Source organism: Ursus arctos, unplaced genomic scaffold (genome assembly GCF_023065955.2).
Source record: "Ursus arctos isolate Adak ecotype North America unplaced genomic scaffold, UrsArc2.0 scaffold_8, whole genome shotgun sequence".
Lineage (NCBI taxonomy): Eukaryota > Metazoa > Chordata > Mammalia > Carnivora > Ursidae > Ursus > Ursus arctos.
This window is the reverse complement of record NW_026623100.1, coordinates 52,529,725-52,546,627: the sequence shown is the minus strand read 5'-3', so window position 1 is coordinate 52,546,627 and position 16,903 is coordinate 52,529,725. Positions and strand designations below refer to the sequence as shown.

Genomic DNA, 16,903 nt, shown 5'->3' with positions numbered 1-16,903 from the left:
CACTACTTTCTTTAAAAATCTATCAGGGCAAGTGTTGTATTATTGTATTTGTTTACATTTCTCTCTCCCCCACTCATCTGTGCTTTTTAGGTTTGGAGACCATCTTATTCAAATGCTATCAACAAATAACAATAATTAGAAGTTCACTAAATGTTAAAAGTGATTATCAAATAAATAATATATATTTTTGTGTTGTTTTGAATATTTCCTGCTAATTCCAGCTTAGTCTTTTTAACTTTCTTTTTTTTTTTTTAAAGATTTTATTTATTTATTTGACAGAGAGAGACAGCCAGCGAGAGAGGGAACACAAGCAGGGGGAGTGGGAGAGGAAGAAGCAGGCTCCCAGCGGAAGAGCCTGACGTGGGGCTCGATCCCAGAACTCCGGGATCACGCCCTGAGCCGAAGGCAGAGCTTAACCGCTGTGCCACCCAGGCACCCCTAGTCTTTTTAACTTTCTGATGATGAAATGGAACTGGGTGAATTAGTAATTAGTGAAATAATGTAGCATCTCTTTCTGTTGGCTTTTCAGAGACTGTTTCAGTAAATCTTTACCTCATAGGTACCTGACCCTGCAAATCTTACTGATCATTAAGAATTTAGGCAATGTAGTGCTCTCCTTGACAGCACATACACTAAAATTGGAACAGTACAGAGAAGATTAGCGTGACCCCTGCACAGGGATAACATGCAAATTCATGAAGCATTGCATAAGGAAAGAAAGAAAGAAAGACTTTAGGCAGTCTAGGTTTGGGTTTACCAGGCCTTTATTTTAGAATATTAGTAATGATTTTAGTAATAGCTAAAATTTATATGACTTTTACTATTCTGCTGTTATTTTTAAATGCTTTTTATTGATTTATCTAATTAAATTCTATATGATTTTCTATGTTAGGTGCTCTTAGCCTCATTTTAAAGGTGAAGAAACTGAGGCGTGGAGAAATTAAGAAATTTGACCAGAGTCGTACAGTTAGTAAATGGTGAAGCCAGTTTTTGAATCTGGATAGTCTAAATCCAGTACTATATCTATATCTATATCTATATCTATATCTATATCTATATCTATACACACACACACACACACACACACACACACATATATATATATATATATTTTTTAAGATTCATGAGCTTTATATTCCAAGAACAATATTGTTAATGAAGACTTAGATGGAGAATATTTTTCTTAAAGCAAGACAGGTACTGTATTTTCTTTTTTTTTTTTTTTAAAGATTTATTCATTCATTTATTTATTTATTTATTAGAGACAGCCAGTGAGAGAGGGAACACAAGCAGGGGGAGTGGGAGAGGAAGAAGCAGGCTCCTAGTGGAGGAGCCTGATGTGGGGGCTCGATCCCAGAACGCCGGGATCACGCCCTGAGCCGAAGGCAGACGCTTAACGACTGCGCCACCCAGGCGCCCCAGATACTGTATTTTCTACCAAGGACTGATGATTTATCAGGAGGGGTTTGGGGGAAGGGGAAGAGGGAGAAAGAAAATGTGAATGAGAGAGTTTAGGACTAAATACATAAAGCATTGAGTTAATCTGAGGAATCAGGGAGGGGAATCGAGTAGGTTTTGTTTTGTTTTATGAGAGATATAGGCATTTTAGCTTATTTATTCATAAAAGGAAAATTCTAGTGAAATAAGATTGTCTGGAGTCCTGGGTTGAGGCCTTGTAGGGCAAAAGTACCCAACCTCTTGATTGAGCTAAATCTCTAAACCTGTGACAGCAATAACAAAAATATTCTTCATTTGGGGCATATCGTGGCAGAGAGGGGAAGAAAGGGAACAAAGTCAGGGAGAGAGAGACAGAGACAGACAGAGAATCTGAAAGTCCAGCTACAAAAGAGGAAAAAGGGATTTTCAGAGAAAGAAGCAGCCAAAAAAGGAAGAAATATTTAGGGTGGTGAGAGATAACCTGTCTTTTCTGTCATTTCTATCATTTTTAGTCATTGACCAAAATTGTTTCTTCCAGATCCTCATCCCAGCCCCACGAACCTTCTCATTGTGGGGTTTCTGTCTTATAAAGCAACCCCAATACTCTGCATGTCATTAAGGTAAAAGAGTTTTCTCTCTCACCCCTTGTTTTATCCTGTCTTTGCTGCTGATTCTACATTGTGTCGACAATAAATCAGCCAGTATTTGGAGGGTTAGCACTGCTTGTGGTACTTTACAGGTTTAGAGGAAAATAAAAAAGAAAGAGCTTCTCCCATAGAGGACTTTGCAGTCTAGTTAGGAATTTAGAATGTAACTTTATCAAAAGATAATTAACAATATCCTGTACTATGATGTGTCAGATGGTATAAACTTTCCATACTCAGCTCTAGCTCTTTAACCAGCTCTTTTCAGCAAGTGACCTTTTCTACTTTATAGATTAAAACTGTTGTAGGTATAGAACAAACATGCCTGCTTTCATCTTCTTCCCTTCTTTCTTAAACAGTGTCCCTTTTTAAGGCTCATTCTTTGGGCCGTATTTTCTTTTTCTTTTTTTTAAGTTTTATTTATTTAAGTGGGGCACACGGCTGGGTCAGTGGGTTAAGCGTCTGACTCTTGATCTCAGCACAGGTCTTGATCTCAGGGTCATGAGTTCGGATCCCACTGTCGCGGAGTCGCGGCGATTGGAAGAAGGATGAGGCACAGACAGGTTAGCTATGAAAGAAACAAGGGAGCAGGGGACCACCGCAAAGAGTGCAGTCGCCCTGAGCAGCTACAGCCTCACGTATTTATTGGTGATAAACAAACAAAGACAATCAAGGGTAATCAAAGGGAGTCTCGTGGTCTGTAGCATATTCTGGTTGAATGAGCACAGTCCTTCACAGTTAATGATTCTTCAGGAAGTCTTCAGTGAATAGTAGTACATCATGGTGAAGGTGATGAGAGTAAATGATGTAACGTTAAGCAAGTGAAGCCTATTCTTAAACAGGTTTCTACGGACCGCCGGCTATCGTCAGGAGCAATCAGGTTTGGGATGGGGCGATGTTCTGCCCTGAGCAAGCCGCCGTTCCCAACTGCTCGTGCTCTGACGTCCATGCTAAATCCAGAGGGGCTCACAAACATGTTTTCCTATTATATCTTTAGCATAAGCTCTCAGCTGGGGGGCCACTGCACCCCACATTGGGCTCCACTTTAAAAAAAAATAGTAAAATTTTATTTAAGTAATCTCTACACCCCATGTAGGGCTCAAACTCACAACCCTGAGATCAAGAGCCTTGTGCTCTTCTGACTGAGCCAGCTGAGTGCACCAGGCTGTGTTTTCTATTTTAGCCCTTCACATCTTCTCTAACACTGGAGTTTTGCTGTATGCCCTTTCATATTACTACAGATCACTCTGTTGTTGATTCCTTCTCTAAATCCTGAAAATATACTGCTCTAATACCTTGAACAAAAACCCCCTCATCAACCTTGCACAACACAGTCCCCATCCCTCATCGATTTGTTCCTCCCTTTCATCTACCAAATTCCTTAAAAGATTTACCTCCTAGTCACAGTTCAGTGCATCACAGTATTCCTTCTGTCTCCATCACTCCACTGAAACTTCTCTGCTTAAAATCTCCCTAATAATTACCAAATCCAGTGGACTATTTTCAGCCCTTGTCTTTTGATGTCTTTGCAGTCTTTGACATTATGTCCCTTCCTGAATCTGTGACTACCTTTTTTTTTTTCATTTTTTAAAAATTTACATTCAGTTAGTTAACATATAATGTATTATTGCTTTCTGAGGTAGAGGTCAGTGATTCATCAGTCTTATACCCAGTGCTCATTATATCACGTGCCCTCCTTAATGCCTGTCACCCAGTTACCCGATCCCTCCACTACCCTAGCCTCCAGCAATCCTCAGTTTGTTTCCTGTGATTGAGAGTCTCTTATGGTTTGTCTCCCTCTCTGATTTTGTCTTGTTTTATTTTTTCCTCTCTTCCCCTATAATCCTCTGCTTTGTTTCTTAAATTCCACATATGAGTGAGATGATATGATAATTGTCTTTCTCTGATTGACTCATTTCGCTTAGCATAATACCCTCTAGGTCCATCCACGTCTTTGCCAGTGGCAGGATTTCATATTTTTTTTGATGGCTGAGTAGTATTCCGTTGTAGATGTATATGGCTGCCTTTATCCATTCATCTGTCGGTGGACTTCTGGGTTTTTTCCATAGTTTGGCTATTGTGGACACTGCTGCTATAAACATTGGGATGCAGGTGCCCCTTCAGATCACTACATATGTATCTTTGGGTTAAATACCCAGTTGTGCGATTGCTGGGTCATGGGGTAGCTCTATTTTCAACTTTTTGAGGAACCTCCGTACTGTTTTCCAGAGTGGCTGCACCAGCTTGCATTCCCACCAACAGTGTAATAAGAGAGTTCCCCTGTCTCCGCATCCTGACCAAGGTCTCTTGTTTCCTGACTTGTTAATTTTAGCCATTCTGACTGGTGTGAGGTGATATCTCGTGGTTTTGGTTTGTATTTCTCTGATTCCGAGTGATGTTGAGCATTTTTTCATGTGTCTGTTGGCCATTTGTATGTCTTTGGAGAAATGTCTGTTCATGTATGACTACCTTCCTGACAGTTTTTATCCTGTATTCTCTGCAGGTTCCTTTTTTTCTGGCTACGCTTAAAATACCGTGGCCCTATTTTCTTATCACTCCAAATCTCAATCCTTATAACTCCAGCTAACAATTATATTCTAATACAGTTCCCAAATGTATACCTCATAGTTTAGGCCTCTTGTTTTGTTTGTTTTTTTTTTTTTTTTTAAGGATTTATTTATTTATTTTAGAGAGAAAGAGAGTGAAAGCATGAGCAGAGGGAGGGGCATAGGAAGGGAGAGAGAATCTTCAGACTCCCTGCTGAGTGTGGAGCCCATGCAGTGCTTGATCCCAGGACTCTTGAGATCATGACCTAAGCCAAAATCAGGAGTTAGTTGCTTATGGACTGAGCCACCCAGGCACCCCTTTAGGCCTCTGTCTTAAGACCAGGACCTAGTTATACTTTTGTTACAGTGACCTCAAACTCATAGTCTAAAGTCAAACCTCCAAAACCTACTCATCATTCTACTTGCTCATTCCCCTTGTTTCTTTTTCTTTAATCCGTATCTCAGTGTTACCTTAAACATTTACTTGGTTGTCCTATTAGAAACATAGGGATCATCCTATTTTTATTTTATTTTTAAAAAGATTTTTATTTATTTATTTGAGAGAGTGAGCAGGGTGAGGGGCGAGAGAGAATCCCAAGCAGACTCTGTGCTGAGCGTGGAGCCCAACAGGGGGCTTGATCCCAGAACCCTGCAATCATGACCTGAGCCTAAATCAAGAGTTAGACACTCAACCGACTGAACCACCCAGGCACCCCAGGATCATCCTATTTTTAATCCTCTCATCTAATCAGTGACCATATTCCATCAATTCGGTGTCTTGAGTAGCATCTCTTAAATCTATCCTTTCATTTCTAATTTCTAGTGGGAAAGTTTCTGGTTGTAAAATTTTTACTTGCCTCAGTATCTTGAAAATTTTTTGTATATAGTGGTACTCAAATACTTGAATGAATGAATGGGGTGTTGGAAAAGATACTTGACTGTAATAGTAAAGAGAGAAGGTGATTCTTGAGCATAGAAACTAAGCGGAGATTAGGAGCCACATTTTTTCTGGCCTCAAATCAGATTTTGATTTGAGAAGAAAGGAATGTCCAAGGTATATAATCTACAAATTAGTAGTAATGTGCAAGTGGGGGGTGGTGAAAAGAAGCCCCATATCCTGTGATGTATAAGAGGAGCCTTTTTGTTTTGTATTAGTTAGAAAGCACTTGGTTACAGAACTTCTTACAACTTTTCTAATCTTAGGAGGCTGTGAACTATCATTTAATCGTGCTACATGGATTGTAAAGAAGAGTAGTTGATACCTCAATTATAAAACTGAAGTCTTATATTTGTCTGGAGATTGAAGAAACATGTAATAACATACATTCTGCCACAGAGCCTCTCAGCTGTCAGTAGCAAGAATTTGAACTCCTTTCTGGATTGTGCCAAGCGTACCACCTTTCTTTTGTGTCATTTTATTTCCCATTCTGTCTGCTTTTATTTTACCGATGTGATCTCTCCTAAATGTCCTTTGTTTCAAACACATTGCACACTCCCTGGGTCATTTAACCCCTATTAATCTTTCAGGCTGCTCCTATACTTTGATGAATCTGTATTAATTGAAAAAGAAGTACTTTCCCAAGTCTCACTTGAGGAAACACTCCTTTGATGGTTCCCACTTTGTTCCATAAAGGCTTTTGAAAATGTCAAATATGGATTATTTTGCTTGATTTTTCCATTTCTTATAAAGCTTTTCTATTTATCCTTGACTCAGTCTTTGTAGCACAGCTCTTGATGTTCAGTTTGGTTTAGGCTTCATCCATTTCACAGTATTTTTTTGTCTGTGTTTATACCAGTCATGTTGTTTCTGTTTTACTTTGGGTTGATTTAAATTTCCTTTTCTCATAAATATAGCTTAAAACCAACAAATTGAAGAGGTAAACCTCCAATAGCTTAGTTTGGACACTTACCTTCATGAATTTGTTCTTTGATTAGCTGTATAAGTAATTATCAAAAGAATAAATACATATTGCATTCATTAACTTTCCCTTGGTTTTACATGGTCTTGTAAGACAGAGTAAAGATATTTATAATTTGAATTCCCTTGTACATTTACATTACTGTAAGCATGAGCAGTTTAAAATTGAAATATCCATCCAGTTGATTGTTTACTATAGGTTACTTATTAGTGCAATTGTACTGTTCTGCAGTAATTTGGAAAATTAGTGAATTAAGAAAAATGTTCTCATTGTTAATTCATCTTAAGTAAAATGGTTGTAATGAATCAGCCATGTTTTAACACTAAAGTTTCAAAACTCATTGAAAAGTGATAATTTTAATTTCTTTACAGTTCAAGTGGATTTTATTCAAAACAAAAAGGAAAAAGGAAATGTGACTTGCCACTTTGCACACACATTGTTTATTTCCTGGTAGAGAAAATACTCACTTTGGGGGCTTTAACTCTGTTATTTATAGAAACTCTTTAGTAAGTTTTGTGTTGCAGTTTCAGAAGGCAAAAACTGAGTTTTGTATTTGAAGCAGTTGTATCTTCAATTAAAAGAAGATAAGAAAAATAGTTATCTGAGGACAACGAAATTATTGTAGTGAATATACATGTAGTGTATTAATTCATGTGTTTCTGCCTGTGCCTGGAGTTTAACCACTCCCCAAAGCAGCCCAAGTTTTTTGTCTGTATCTTTACCCCCTTTTGGCTGCATGCTCTGTTTGCTGTCTCTCCTTCAGTGTCTTTGTCTCTCTTTATAAAGAAGCAGAAAACTTTTCTTTACTTCACTTCAGAGAGCAAAGGGGCAGGAGAAGAGCTATCTTAAGTTTTTACTTGCGCCAACATAGAAGTGCTTTGTGGTAGGCCATCTGGACCGGGAGGATTTCCTCAGAATGTAAAGTATGTCGTGAGATTTAGAGAGCTGGGATTTGCTCTGGAACTATCTGGGAAGGCAGCAGGAAACGTAGACAGAACTGGTTTATATGCTTTTAACATAGCGGGCAAAAATGGAAGACAGCTTGCCTGGTCTCGCTTCAGTGTATGTTTCCTCCACACTTAGGAACTTCTGCACTGGTAATGTATCTTTGCTTTCCTGGGAATTCAGACCTGTCTCATAGACTTTACTCATGACAAAAGAAGTCTGAGGACTTAGGAATGAATCTAGATCAGTTCTCTTTTTTTACCCCTCCTCTCTTTAAATACATGTGTCAATAGTGGCATAAATATTTGCTTGCGTACCTTCATGAAGTATTAAAGACTGAACCCACTGTATAAAAATATAATCCTATTTTGAGGGCAGAGTGGGTTTTGCTCAACTTGTTCTTTCCCTGCCCCCTGAAAAAGATGGCCATTATATTTTTCTTGAGGGGAAAAAATTAAAACAGCAGCTTTTAATGGAAAATAATACAAAAATGCCTCTCTAAAATAATAGCAAATCATAAATTATGTAATTAAGCTTGACGTTTGCTTCTATGAAGTCTAACCAAAAAATTTCATCAGAAGCAGAATTATCTGTTTTTAATTCTTCTGTGTTAAATTAAGTAAGAGTTTGGGCGGGGGAAGCCATTTTAATTGTGAACGAATCCTGGTGATATAGTGAAGTAAAGTCCTTCATTGGGACCAGCCACCACGCTCAAGGTACTGCAGCAAAAATGTTTTTCATTTTTTTAGTTAACACAGTTTCTCTTTTAATTTATGCTAGGTGAATTTTTAGTAATTTTATTACAATGAAAAAATGAAATTTTTTACATTGAAAAAAACGCAATTTTAAAAATGGAAAATAAGTCAACAACATTGTGTTATTTCATTGAAGGCAGAAATCTTATTTTCATATAATCATATTGTTAACTGGAAGTAATATTGTCATTTACTAACAAAATAAAACAGTCAAGCTTTTAACAGTTGAAATGCCTTATTTAATTAAAAGTTGTTGGAGAGAAAACTGTGATTTTTGGAAGTAGATTATGATAAAGAGGAAAACTTGTTTCATGCATAAATATATCTTCCTAATTGCTGTGTTTTTCTGAATTTTTTTAAAATTTATTTCCACAAATAAATTTTAGCTGTTGTAGAATCCATAATGCATGACTTCTTGATTATAGTCCTTAAATATTACTGTCTTTATTCAGTAATATTTGAAGACAACCAAATCCAATTTAGAACAAAACAAAAAATCATTTAAATTGTTAAATCCCTTCTGATATGAATTTACTAATGTGGCAAGTCATTTGTAATTGTGTTTTGTGTTTTGAAGAAATATTGTTTAAACACCAGGTCTTCTTTCAAATGTATTGATTTTTGTGTCTTTTATTAGCCTGAGAATATTCTTTTTGAATATCACTATATTTATTTTTATACTGTTACAGAAATATTTTCATTCACTATGCATAAAAATCTACAAATTAACCAAATGCGCATTTAAAATTTACTAAATAGGTTTACATCACAGCTTAAATTAGATTTGTTTTTTTTAACTGAGAAAATAATTTAAATTTTATTTACACGGAATTTTGTGTGTATCTGCAGAAAATTCATCTAAAAGAGTATAAGGTAGAAAAATCCTCATAAATCCTGCTTTTCAGAGGTATACCTGTAGTCTCTATTTCTGTATGTACATGTATACCTATGGATATACAGTTCTACACAGAATGTACTATAATTGTTTGCTTTGCAGATTTTTTTCTCTTCATACTGTGTTGTCACTCTTATTAAACTTGTTTGTGGTTACAAATATACATCATCCTTTTTTTTTTTTTTTTAAGATTTTATTTATTTATTTGACAGAGCTACAGAGCACAAGCAGGGGGAATAGTAGAGGGAGAGGGAGAAGCAGGCTCCCCGCTGAGCAGGGACCACCCCCCCCCCCCCATGCAGGGGCTCGATCCCAGGATCCTGATGAGATCATGACCTGAGCCGAAGGCAGACACTTAACCATCTGAACCAGCCAGGCGCCCCTATACATCATCCTTTTTAAGAGCTATATAGTATACCATAGTGCAACCATTTATTTAAACAAAGTTGCCTATTGATAGTCCTTTAAGCTAGTGCCAAATGTTTTTAAGTTGTAAACAGTGCATGGTATTGTTACTGTTTTCTCATGTTTCTTTATTCTTACTAGCTCCTCTCATCTACTCTGCATTATCTTTCTACCCAACAAGGCCTGCCAATGTCTTAACATAAGTGCTTTAGCAAGGGAGATCAGAGTTTTGTTCTTTGGATGGTATTGTGTATTGAATAATACACTTTTCTGAAATGGGCTATTTTCCCCCCAGAGATTTATGGGTAACAGCTAAGTACCATTAGCTCTCAAAACTGTCATAAAAACCATCTGGTTTAGTTGTTTTTAGGACATAAAACCTCAGTTTGGAAGTATATCTCTACTTTTCATCTGTTTTAGAATTTAATTTGCGAAGATTGGTTTCGTTGTTCTCCAAAAAATAAAGTGAGGAAATCAACTATGATTTACTCATCCCCAAAGTTCTTTTCGGAAGAGAAAAACCACTTGACTCCCCCCACCTCCTCCAGAGTGTAACACAATATGTGTTTTAATTGTTTTATGACACAGATGTTGTATTACCTGTGGATTCCTCCCTGTACTATCCCTTGCCCTATATCACCAGAAGTAACTATTGTCATAAACTTTGTGTATATTATTCTTACTTTATAGTTTTATTCTAAGTAATATATTATTTACTTTTATGTTTTTTGAACTTGATTAAGTTCATCTGACTTGCTTTTTATACTTACCAGTATATTCCTCAGATTCATACATAATGTTGTATGTAGCCATAATTTACCACTCTAATGTTCTGTTGAATGTTTGTATCACAGTTTATTTACCCATTTTACAGTTGTTGAACATTTAGGTTTTTCCCAGTTTGTTTCTATTTTGAACTATGTTGTAAACATTCTTAAACAAGTCTCTTGGTGTATGTGTGCAAGAGTAGAGATTGGGAATGCCAGCAGACAACCTGTTTTGTAAATAAAGTTTCATTGGAACATAGCCATACCCAGTCATTTACATATTTATCTATAGGTGTTTTTGTATTACAAAGGCAGATCGGAGTAGTTGCTGCAGAGGCTGTGTGGTCTGCAAAGCCTAAAATGTTTACTATCTAGCTCTTTAACAGAAAACATTTGCTAGCCCTGCTGTAGGGTATGGTATAGAGAGAGGAGTGGAATTGCTGGGTCATAAGGTGAGTGCATCTTTAGTTTTACCAGATGATTCCATAGTTGGATTTTTTCCCCCAAAGTCATTGAAACAGTGTACCTCCTACCCATTATGTATGAGAGTTCTTGGGAACACTTGATATTGTCACGCTTTCAAAGTTTTGCCAGTTTGGTGAGTATAGAAAAGTATTTAATATGGTTTTAATTTTCGTGGTGATTGAGCCTCATTTCATATGTTCATTGGCCATTTGTTCCTTTTCCTTTGAGATGCTTAGTCAAGGTCTTTACCGGAGGAATTTATGTCAAGGTTTTTCTGTAGGATTATATGTCTTACCAATTTGTAGGAATTCTTTATTCAGAATACTAATCTTTAACCAGTTATAGATGTTAAAACTATCTTCTCCCAGTTTTTAAATTGCTTTTTCTCTTTATTGTGTCTTTTAGTAAACATACAGTCTGAATTCTAATATAGATAAGTACCAATCTTTTATGGGTAATCCTTTCTGTGTCTCATTTAGGATCCTCCCCTCTACTTCCAGGGTATGAAGATACTCTCTCTTACTTTCTGTAGGTTTTATAATTTTGCCCTGAATTCTTTAATCTACTTGGATTTGATTTTTGTGTGTGGTGGAGATAGAGACTTCAAAATGTACTTAATTTTAATGAATTTTAAATTTTAATTTGGGAAGTTTAGCATTTCTTCACATATTTTTTTCAGCTAGAATTCTTTTCTCACTCTTCTTCTGGGCCTCCAATGACACAAATATTAGGCCTGAGACTGCCTTGTTTATTCCTCTGTTTAGATTGTATAAATCATATATGTAATGTATGTACATATAGATATGTAGTATACATATCTAGTAAAATTTTTTAAATAATAGAAGTCCTAATTTCAGAGATTATTTTCTCATTTTATAAACAGTTCAAAAAGCTTGGTTATCCAAGATTCCATAATGTAAGAAATTAGATTGGGAAGGAGTATTGCTACAGACAGGCATAGTTAATCCTAACTGCAAAGAGGGGAGCAGAAAAGGTAGCAGGAAAGATTAGAAATTTGAAAATGTAATACTTTGAATTATTTAATTAGAAATATAGTAGTCTCTAGGGCATCATTCTATCACAGTGCTTGCAGCACAAAGTAATTAATATTTTCAATGAAGACCGAGTCATCTAGAAGTGGCTAAATTATAATTGTATGCCCTTGTTAGAAAAGCAAGAAAGTATTTTAGAAAGATTTACACAAAATCATTGGCACTGAAAAGGTGCTAGAATATATAGGCATGTCTTATTCTGATGTGATGCTGGAATGCCAACTTTTGGGTATTTAGAATAAAATATACTTATCTCTGCAAAGGTCAGATATTTCTTAACTCAAGCCAAATTAGCTGATTCATTATAGTAGAAGCATTATGAACAGCTGTCATTGTAGTTTTAAACTATAGTATTGAAGTTTACCAGTTACATATAACTTTGCTTACACCTCTAATAAAAGAGACTTATGCCAATAAATACAGTAGACTGATGGACCTCCTCTCCCTCTCTCTCCATTCACCTCCCTCAACCCCTGGCCCCACAGTGAGTTTAACAACCCTTGAATGAATAACAACCTTTATTCATTTGTAGTTCATATTTAAGCTTTCAAGGCCAGAAACTATTTTGAGAAGGAGCAAAGACATGAGAGAATACTGTGGTATAAGGGAAAAGGAGCTAATATACTTGGATTAGGAAAAGGAGTGTAAACTGTGCTGGGCATGAAGCCTGCTTAAGATTCTCTTCCTCTCCCTCTGTTCTCCCCTTTCTCTACCGTCTCTCCCCCACCCCTTTTTCTCTAAAAAAAAAAAAAAATCTCTCTCAGAAATAAGGCAATCACTAGTTTGATGTATATCCTTCTAGACTTCTTTCTATGTGTATATACGTATTTAAATAGAAAGCTTTCTTTTTAAAGAAGTATGTTGGTGCATGTATGTATTTTAATAAATTTTTCAGTATGTATTGTTTTGCCATTTCGTCATTCAATTTAAGTTCTCTTGTAGATCTTTCAAATTTTTAGTTTATATACCTATCTCATTGTTTTTAATTTTCTGCTATGTGAATGTATCATAGCTTACTAACCATATCCATGGACTTTAGGTCATTTCCAATTTTGTGGCAGTAGTAAACAGTGTAAAAAACATCACTGTACAAGATAGAAACGTATCGAACCCTCACTGTATGGCAGTACCGTGCGTTATTTTATCTAACAACCTCAAGCCTAAGATAAGTACTAATTCGCGTGAAGAAATTACACGTGAGGAAACCAGTCATAGAGCTGGGAAGTAGCAAACAGATTTACTCAAGCCATGTAACACCAGAGTTCATGCACTATTCTTCTGTAGCTTTTGTTGGATTCCCAAAGAGATTTCTTGCCCCTGAAAAGGTGAAGAGCCAAGATTTTAGACAGGAAGGGGTTATAGAATTTTGGAGCTATAAGGAACTGTGGGGATCAACTGCTGTGTTCCTTTGTGTCTTCACCGCTGCTGGCCCCGTAATAGATCATCCAAAGGGGGAGAGTTGAGAGTGCAAGAAGCAGCATTGTGATAGTGTTGGTACTAATAAAGCGGACATACTTGTCTTGGACAAATTGAGACACACAGACACCTTAACCCTATCCTAGGCCACCATCACCTTTCACATTTACTATAATAGCCTGCTTCCTGGTCTTACATTTACTCTTACTCTATTCCAGCCCATTCTTCACACAGAAACGAAAATGACTTTTTCAAAACAAAAACCTGATTATGTCACTTAGTAGTTTAAACCCCTTTAGTAGCTTTGTGGAAAAAAATGTATTTATTTGGTCCTCCTGTGATTATTAAAGAATGCAGCGTGAAATAGAGTAAATTGTGAGTCAAGAGTCCTGTGTTTGAGTCTCAGGTATCAACACTATGGTTTGGTGACCTTGGGCGAGCTATTTAACTTCTCGAGCTGTTTCCTCAAATATAAAATATAGATAGTATGAGGAGGGGGATATGGTAATAAATATGAAAGGTATAATATAAATGCAGGACATCGTTAATAGTTAACCTTGTGTTTGTTATGCCCTTTGAAAAATTGTCCTTGTGTCTTATCACAGGATCTAGCAGGTCATACAGGATTTTTACAAGCTAAACCACCTTTCATGTAACTATCCAAGTTTCACGTAATAAAGACCTCAGTCATTGGAGCACCTGGGTGGCTCACTTGGCTAAGCCTCTGGCTCTTGGTTTCATCACAGGTCGTGATCTCTGGATCAGGAGATCGAGCCCTGCATCAGGCTCCATGCTCAGCAGGGAGTCTGCTTCCTCTCTTCTTCTGCCCCCTCCACCTTTCCCCTGCTTGTGCTCACTCTCTCTCTCTCTGAAATAAATAAATCTTTTTTAAAAATTTAAAAAGTAAAAAATAAGTTTAGAAAAGTTAAGTGACTGTAAAAGCCAGTTACCATGCCAGTAGTAAAACTCAGGACTGTAATCTTTTTTTTTTTTTTTTTTTTTTTAAGATTTTATTTGACAGAAAGAGACAGCAAAAGAGGGAATACAAGCAGGGGAAGTGGGAGAGGGAGAAGTAGGCTCCCTGCTGAGCTGGGAGTCTGATGCGCGAATCCATCCCAGGACCCCGGGATCATGACCTGAGCCGAAGGCAGATGCTTAACGACTGAGCCACCCAGGCACCCCAGGACTATAATCTTGACATTATAGTCTGATAATCTTTGCATCAGGCTCTGTTACCTTCCCAAAATAATTAAGAAGATCATGTGTTGGTAAAAATCACATAAATATTTTACCTGTGATTATAATTTATATTTTTTAAGATTTTATTTATTTGAGAGCAAGAGAGAGCACAAGCAAGGCGGAGGGGCAAAGGGAGAGGGAGAAGCAGACTCCCCGCTGAGCAAGGATCCCAGTGCAAGGCTTGATCCCAGAACCCCGAGATCATGACCCCGGCTAAAGGCAGACGCCCAACTAGCTAAGCCACCCAGACTCCCCTCTGACTGTAATTTAAATATATAACTCATCCTTCAGAAATTGAAAATAGTATAGAATAGCATGTCCAAATAATTTACTGACTTCTGTAGGTTACAGGAAATGGCTTGCAAAAAGGGAATTTATCAGGTTACATAATTAGCTAGGTGGAATATTAGAGCATCTCTGAGAATTGAAGGTCCAGGACTTCAGAGACTAAAACTGGATCTCAGGGCAGTCAGAACTCTCTGTCACTAATGGCTCTGGGTCTTTGTCCTTATAGTTAGCAAAGAAGGATGGGCTACCATTTCCTCTCTGGGAAACTTGGAGGATTCCATTTGGTCTTCCCCCATATCTCACAACCACTCCTGTAGGTAGTATCAGATTAAGCCATATGAAATTGCTAATAGTTAATCATATTTTTTACCAAGTAAAAAGGCCATTTCCTGTGGTTCAACCTGTGTAGCATAAGTAGAGGGGATAACGAGGCATCATTGATTGATGGCTCTAATGGGACTTAAGAAAATGGTGGAGTTCCACAAAAGAGGAGAGCTGCTGTTCTTCCCACCAGAAGAAGGAAAATAGGAAAGCATTCTGGGCAGACAGAAATAATAGTGACATAGGGATGCCTGGATGGCTCAGTTGGTTAAGCGTCTGACTCTTGGTTTTGTTTCAGGTCATGACCTCAAGGTCATGAGATTGAGCCCCGCGTGAAGTTCCACACTCAGCATGGAGTCAGCTTGGGATTCTCCCTCTCCCTTTGCCCCCCCCCCCCCGCTACACCCCTCCACACACTCCTCCCCCCAAATAAATAAATTAAAAAATAATAATAATACTGAGACAATACAACACACTTACAAAGAGTATGGCTCAGCTAGAGTTTAGCTGGACTACTGTGGAAATGAGAAAGACCTCAAATATTAGTTAGAAATGGAGTTATTCTTATTACTCCTTTTCTTAAGCATCTGAGAGTTTGACAGAACTGCCTTTTATGTAAAAAATGCACCCAAAGCCCTCAAATTATAACTTTTGTACTCTTCTGTTGTATCTTAACGTTTATTGGATGTCAGACATGTCCGAAGCACCTTCCTCATAACCTGTTTAAAGGTGAAGAAATTGAGATTCAAAGAAGTAAAATAATTTGCCTAAGATTATACAACTAATTGTTGTTAAAGTCTAAATTGAAGATAATTTTCCTTCCATACCAGTACTTCTCAAAGATTCCATGAAACACCTCTAAAGGCAGAAGAGAGTACATATGTATGCCTAAGAGGTCTGTAGGCATGTATGATCTTAAGTGTGAATATTGTTTACTGCTCCATAGTAAATGATGATAGCTTTGCTTTTTAAATGCTGAAGGTTTTTTTTTCCTCTTTCAACTCTGAGTTAAATTGTCTTTTTAAGAAGATATTATCTCTATGACAAAAATGGCACACTATACCTTATTATGTGAATGACTGATCCAGTTTATCACTCTGGTCCAAACCATTCTTCTGTAAGAATTTGAATTCCCCTCTGAATTTTCCTGCTTATAGTGAATTAGCCAACAACAATTGAAGTTTCTATACTTTGGGGTTCTGACTGACCCAACAAACAGTATGTTCTGAAGTTACATAGCTTTGGAAGTGGTTTGTGATTGCTTTGTTGTAGCTAAACTTTATTTAGTCTTTTTATTGTTGCTATATACCTAAGGCAAATAAATATTAGCTATGTTCTCTACAGAAAGCACACTTTTTTTTTTTTTTTCAAGAGGTTGGGACATCAGTGGGTACGATAGAACAGCAAGAATATATAGCAGTATTTTGTGGCATTTTGGGAGTATTATCAGTAAAGACTGAAATAGTGCTTTCTGATCATTGAGGCTGAAGGTGAGTGGTTCCTGATCTGATACATAAAACAAAACTGAAGTGATTGGTACTCCTTTTTTATTTTTATAGAGAAGTAGGATAATGATGCGGTGATTAAAAAGCATGTTTTGGTAGGGTGCCTGGGTGGCTCAGTCCGTTGAGCATCTGACTCAGGTCATGAGATCCAGCCCTGAGTCTGGCTCCACGCTCAGCAGGGAGTCTGCTTGAAGATTCTCTCCTTTTGCCCAGCCCCGCCCCCCTTGCTGGCACATGTGCACGCGCGCTCTCTCTCTCAAATAAATAAATCTTAAAAAAAAAAAAAAAAAAAAGATGATCTAGA

The 16,903-nt window shown here is 37.1% G+C and overlaps 1 protein-coding gene and 1 non-coding gene across 19 annotated transcripts in view; both read left to right on the top strand.

The window, feature by feature from the left end:
- Window positions 1–16,903, top strand: part of EML4 (EMAP like 4) — a 212,908-nt gene that overhangs the window by 110,974 nt on the left and 85,031 nt on the right. The window lies entirely within an intron of this gene.
- On the top strand, window positions 609–715 carry LOC113247690 (U6 spliceosomal RNA). The gene has a single exon (XR_003313349.1). It is a non-coding gene; the product is annotated as a U6 spliceosomal RNA (small nuclear RNA).